Genomic DNA, 6,456 nt, shown 5'->3' on the forward strand with positions numbered 1-6,456 from the left:
TTTCCCTACGGCATCATCCTGGCAGCTGGATAAGCTTCCTCATGGAATGCAACAAGCTCAGGGATGTTCAGGGACCATCACTGTGTCCAGCATCTCCCAAGGCCTGCTGACTTCTTGTGATGTTTTGGGGGATTTTGGGTTCATTTTGTGGCTTTAAACTGACCTGTGTGGCAATAGAGATATGAGGTCCTGTATCGAAGAGTGCCTCGAAGGCAGTGGCTTCCCCCAGCTGTGTTTGGTGGAGCCCAGGAGCAGATCTATGGCTAAAGGGGGTCAAATCTTCTTTGGGATTTAACAACATGAGTTATTTTTACACAAATGACCTGAAACTCCTCATAGAAAAGCCAATTTGGTATTCAGCTAGGATAAGGAATACCAGAGAGAGAGAGAGGAGGAGATTTGGGTTTTTCCCTCTGTTAGAGGCCAGCCCTGGCTGAGCTCCACCACCTGAGTCATGGGACAGCAGTTGTGATTTTCCTTCTCTATCAACAGAAGGGAAAGGCAGGAGAAAATGGCAATTTTAAGCCTTCCATAGAGGGGCTGTAAGTGCTCTGAGGTCTACCGGGGTTGTAAGGGCTATAGAGGTTTGGGGGGCTGTGAGGGCTATAGAGGTTTGGAAGGTTGTGCGGTCTGTGAGGCCAAGAGTGATGAGGGGCAGGGTAGCCCCAGGTGCGGCCAGTGAGGGTGACATGGGGCAGGGCAGCCGCAGGATTTAAATGAGGGAGAAGATGAGGGGGAAAGAGGGGGAAAGTTGAGGGGGGAAGGGAGATCAAAAAGAGCAGGAAATATGATGGGGAAGGGGCAGGAAAAGGTAGATGAAATGGGCGGGGAAAATGGCTGAAAATGTGAGGTGAAAAAGGGCGGGAAGTGCGAGAGAGGAAAAGGGCGGGAAAAGGGGAGGAATAATGGCAGAAATGGTGAGGGGAAAATGAAAAGAAAAAAGGGTGGGAAAATGAAAGAAAAAAGAGCGGGAGAGATGAGGATAAAAGGGCTAGAAAAGGGAAAGCGAAACAGCCAGCAGCCCCAGCACGGTCAGGACGAAGGCTCGCAAAGCCGAGCTGCCGTGCAGCACCTTCCACCGAAGCTTGGTGTCGCTCCAGCCCTTGGGAATGCAGCAAACCAGGGCGGCTAGAAGGGAAAGAAGTCTGGAAGCAGCCGTGCCGGACCCTCCCCGCTCCCTGTGCTCACCTGCGTTCCCAGGAGGGCGCAGAGGAAGTGGGACAACAGGGCTGGAGCTGGGACACCCGCCTGGGTGCCACCCACGGCCGCTCCGCTCATCCCGTCCGCGCCTTCGGGTTTCTCTTTGGAGAGGGATTCTTTGTCGTTATTTATTTCCCCCGCCAAAAGCAAATAAATAAAAGAGACAGCTCAGTGCGCCCACAAGAAAAAAACCCAACCGAACAAAAAAGCACCCTGGAGACAGTCCCTGCTCCGGAGCGCGGCTGGAAGGGGAAGGGACGAGTGGTGTCACACCCCGGGTCCCAGAGCCCGCCCGGCCCCACCGCAACAGCCCCGGGCAGGGGATCTCAAAGAGAGAGATTTAAAGTCTGTTCTTACCCCCACACACCCCTCCAATGGGCGTCTATGGGGTTTTTATATAATACATTGAGTGGAAAGGACTTCGGAACTCATCTCACTTCACCCCCTGCCATGGGTAGGGACCCGTTCCACTAGCCCAGGGTGCTCCAAGCCCTGTGCAACCTGGCCTTGGACACTCCCAGGGATGGGGCAGCCACAGCTTCTCTGGGCACCCTGTGCCAGGGCCTCCCCACCCTTATCGTAAAAAAAACTTTTCCCATTGTTTATATCTCTATCGACCTCAACCCTTCAGTTTAAAACCACCACCCTTTGTGCTGAGGGGTGGGGCAGCCCCAGGTGTGGCTGCTGAGGGTGATGAGTGGGGCAGCATGTGGGGGTGCTGGGAAGATCTTTTTCCTTTCTCCTTTTGATTTCATCTTCCCTATCCTTCACCAGTACATCCCAGGTTTCTCTCCAGTTTCTCCCCAATGCATCCCAGTGACCCCAGAACAAAGGCAGGGGGTGGAGGGGAAAGGGGTTTATATTGAGGGCAAAGCCTCCTTTTCCATTGCTGTCTGTATTTAAATTGAGGGGAAGACCCATTCACCTGTGATTTTAAGGTTATCAATTGAAGGAAAACCTGCCTTTTCTGTGTTTTTAGGGGTATCGATTAATTGACCAGGAATCCCCATTTTCCATTTTAAGTGGAAGGGAAAAATCTTTTTTACGCCGTGTGATGGGTTTGAATCGAGGACAACCCTCCCCCCCTCCCAATTTTCATTATCTTAAGGTTTAAATTGAGAGGAAATCCCTATTATCCCTTCACTTTTTAGGGTTTAAATTGGGGGATATTACCCCCTTTTTCCCATCATTTGGGTATGGGGGCTATGGGGACACTAAGGGTCAGTGTAGGCTATAGGGTCTGTAAGGGCTATCAGTTATATGAGGGATGTGACAGCTCTGGGGTTTGTTAAGGGTTATGGGGTTTCTGTGTGGGTTATGGGATATGTTAGGGATGTGAGGGCTGTCGGGTCTTTGAGGTCTGTTTGGGGTATGTGGGCTTTGAGGGCTCTAATGTCTCTCTAGGGTGTGGGGGCTTTGTGGGGTCGTCAGTGCTGTGAGGGCTATGGGATCTGTGAGGTCTGTGATGGCTATGGGGCCTGTGGCGGCTGAGAGGGCTCTGTAATGTTCACATTGGTTAGAAAAAATGTCCTTACAGCTTCCACCCCATAAATGATACTCCATAAACTTTGTTTTCAAGTTCTCAGTGATAGTTTCCTAATTGCTACAGATGTAAGAGCATCGTTATCCGTGATAATTAAAGTTGAATGGTTATTTTCTCTAAGTGAGGCTGTTGGCGTCATTCCAAATGAGATGTGGTCATGCCATAACATAATTTAGTTGCTGTATTAATAGATGAAACCCATGGCAATCCCTCGTGAGTCACATACAGAAATAGCAGTGGCATTGTACGCTCCTTCCCTGTCCTCCTTGTTCTTCTCCAGTGTGATGGTGGTGATAAGGTGTCTTTGTAAAGCTGCCAAGAAACTGAAGGGAGAAGGAACGCCATCCCAGCGAGAGATCTCATGACTTGGAGATGATTGCAGGAGGGTGGGGGAAGAGGCAGAGGCACCCAGGAAATTCCTGGGGTCAGTAGCAACGTGTTTGTTGCAGCTCCTGCTTTTGTTATGCTCCTGTGAATAAGGATCCTGTGACCTCTCTGCCTGTGGCTTTGAAATGGGCTGGAGCTGCTGATGGATGCTCCTGGTGTGACTCCATCTGGCTTTTGGAAACTCCTGTAGCTTATCCAGGTGCTTGGGATGGCCCTGTGTCTATGGGAGCAAAAACACCCATCAGTGGTGGTGGAGTGAGAAGCAAAGCTGGAGCTGAAGCCACTGTAAATCAACCGACCTCCCCCAAACATTATTTCAGCACATCTTCCCTCTGCAGTGCTTAAGGCAGCTGTTTGGAAAATTGGGTACTGGAGAAATTATTGGGGTTTTGCCCCTTGGCAGGTGAAAGGAATGAGGGACTTGTGTTTACAAACAAGCTGTGGGCCTGCTGGTAGATAAAACTAGTACTGAGAGATAAAACAATGGGAATTATTCCACTGCTTGATGAATGGAAAGAAAGAGATTTGTCTTTACAAATGAACTATAGGTCTGCTGATAAATGAAATTGGATATTGAGAGATGAAAGGAACAATGGGAAGAGCCACAAATTCCATAAGAATTAAAATAAAGGGAGTATATATTAGAAGGGAGTCTTAGGTATTAGGTGTTTTGGGAAGTCTGTACCTCTCAAGTACCTCAGCCAATGGGGAAAGAGAGAGGGAAATGTGGTCAGGAAATTAGGATAAATAGGATGCTGCGCCCTCCAAAAATTTGAGAGACTCCAGGGGAAATGCCCCATAGCCTCTCCCTTGATTCGAATAAAGTAACAGGACTCCTCTGTCTCCTTTTTGGACATCAACCTCTGGTGTTTGTGGATTCATTTTCCTGACACAGGGACCCCTTCATCAGGAAGAAAATGAGGATGAGGGAGTGAGAGTGTTGGGTGGTTTCACTGAGGTGGTGTTTGCTGTCTTCAGAAGCAAACTATCCAGCAAACTGGATGCTATCTTCACGCATCAGTTTTGTTGGACTCTGATTATGGATTTACTTCTAGTTATCAGTTAAAACATTGTGAAATGAATGGCTGGAGAAGGTCCAGGCCACATGTCCAATATATCAGTTCACAGTTGTCTTACAAATGATTACCAAGAACAGCAAAGATAACAGCTCATGTGACTGTTATTTTTAAAAGAGTGGCCCTGCAGCTAGAAGTGCATGTTTCTCTTAAAGATACCCCAGAAACCCATTCTTTTCTCATCTGGCAACAGTGAAAATCAGAAATGGAGCCTGAGATCCATCTATGCCTGGTTTCCCAGGAGAGGCTTAGCTTATGACACTTCCCTCTCCCATTTTGCCACCAGGTCCCCAATTCAACTGCAATACAGGTCCATTTGAGCCTCCAGCTAATAGGAAACACATAACTTTTCCTTTACATCCCTGCTCCTGATTTCCACCCCACACGTGTGTGGTCACTGCAGGGGCTGGTGGACTTAGGCAGACATATAACATCATCTGGCCCTACAGCCTGGAATCATAAAGGATGGAAAAGGCTTCTGAGTCCAGCCATTAACGTGACACTGCCAGCTCCACCACAAAACCATCTCCCCAAGTGCCACATCCACACATTTTTTGAAGACTTCCATGTGGTAGTGTCTGCCTGAGTGGTTCTGGGTGTGTGGGTTTTCTTTTCTTTCGCATGGGTTTGTAAAATTTGGGAGCCTTTATTCGTGGTTGTATGATAGGGGAGGGAGCTGTGGGCTGGCAGGTTTAATTGTCTTCCTTAAGGCAGACAATTGCTGGAAGCTGGTGATGGCTGGGTCTGACCTGCTACAAAATCCAACAAACTGCTTTGAAAGAGGAAAAAAAGAGAAAAGAACTCTATCTTTGCTGTTATACACACCAGTGAGCTGAGGGAGGAGAGTTTTTCTAAAGAGACTCGGTTCCCAGGCAATACTTTGCCAACGGAATACTTTGAATTTATTCCTGCACCCGGGACATTTCCCTTGAGGTGATTTTCGAGCTAAGCCAGCCCTTTTCAGGGGGTTAGTGGCACTGCTGAACACTCGCATTTTTCACGTTTTCACTGCATAGCAGGCCACATCTTCCTGATTCAACGCAACCTCTTTATCCTTTTGGAGGAGAATGTATTGGGATCTGGGGCGGTTGGAGCTCCTGGCGTGGTTGTAGCGGGAGGCCCTGGAACAGGGTCTCGTTGTGATGTTAATTAGTAGCTATTGACCGCTCCCTGTTCGGATGCAGTGGGGCGCAAGGGCTCTCAAACACGCTTACATAAGGACCTGCCCGACTGATATCTGGCTCCTGCCAATAAACTGATTGCTTTTGTCGGGACCTCTGCTGGACGAGGAGCTGGAAATCAATTTCTGGCTTCCAGAGAAGATCATGCATTCCCGATATCCAGGCTCGAACATTGCATCTGTAGTCATCACCTTTCCTGCACAAAATCCATCTAAATTTGGATTCAAAATGCTTTTCTGGCTGTGTTCATAGAGTTTAATCTAATCTTTGTTTCAAGTGAGTTACCAGGGTGGATAATTCCCTGTACCCCTGGGTGAGCAGCAGGGATCTTAGTCCCACCAGGCAGAATAGTTTTCCTCGTCGGCCTTGCCATCTTGCTCCCTGTTTACATTCCTGTCAGGGGAAAAAAAAAATGTGAGTACCATCAACATTTGCTCTGATGAAGATGAGAAATGGGCTTACTTTAATATCCCTAGACACAGAGGGAGTGTTTTACTGAGCAAGAGAACAGCCTTGGTAGTCAGATACATACTGCAGTTTATATCTCTTTGGCTATGTGGTGTGTTTAGTGCTTCTCTTAAAATCCTGTCAAACCATCTTTTCTTGCTCACGGCAAACGAGAGGAGTGCTGCGTCTTAATTAAGCCGTTCGCCACGAGCAAAGCTCAGCTGCCCAAATCGCTGTGAGAGCAATGCAGGACGCCAGTCTCTGGTGTGGGGGGAAGCCAGAGGCGCTTAAGTTTTCCTTACAAGCCGTTGGTGGGGGCAAAATTTGTGCAATGAGATCGGACACAGGAGAGCGAGCTGGGGAGCAGAGCACCCTGGTGGGGCAGGAGCCACCGCGATGGAGCCGGTCCTCCCGGGTGTGCAGGCACAGCTCCTCCCGGGGATGCGCAGCTCCCTACAAAGCCCGTGGCCTGCCTTCCCCGGGGAGGCGTTTGAAGGCTCCCTTTCATTCGCACACCCTGCATCAAGCAGGCAGAGAGTAAACATCTCCCGTAGCCCCAGCCAGGCGGGCGAGGTCTGGAGCGGCTGCAGCTGCGGGGCGGGGCCCCGGGGCACGCAGGGGG

The 6,456-nt window shown here is 49.3% G+C and overlaps 1 protein-coding gene across 7 annotated transcripts in view; it reads left to right on the forward strand.

The window, feature by feature from the left end:
* The window catches only part of MLPH (melanophilin), a 39,823-nt gene that overhangs the window by 5,967 nt on the left and 27,400 nt on the right, over window positions 1-6,456 (forward strand). The gene's annotated exons all lie outside the window — the stretch shown is intronic.

This window comes from Corvus brachyrhynchos, unplaced genomic scaffold, assembly GCF_000691975.1.
Source record: "Corvus brachyrhynchos isolate BGI_N302 unplaced genomic scaffold, ASM69197v1 scaffold671, whole genome shotgun sequence".
In the NCBI taxonomy this organism is placed as follows: domain Eukaryota; kingdom Metazoa; phylum Chordata; class Aves; order Passeriformes; family Corvidae; genus Corvus; species Corvus brachyrhynchos.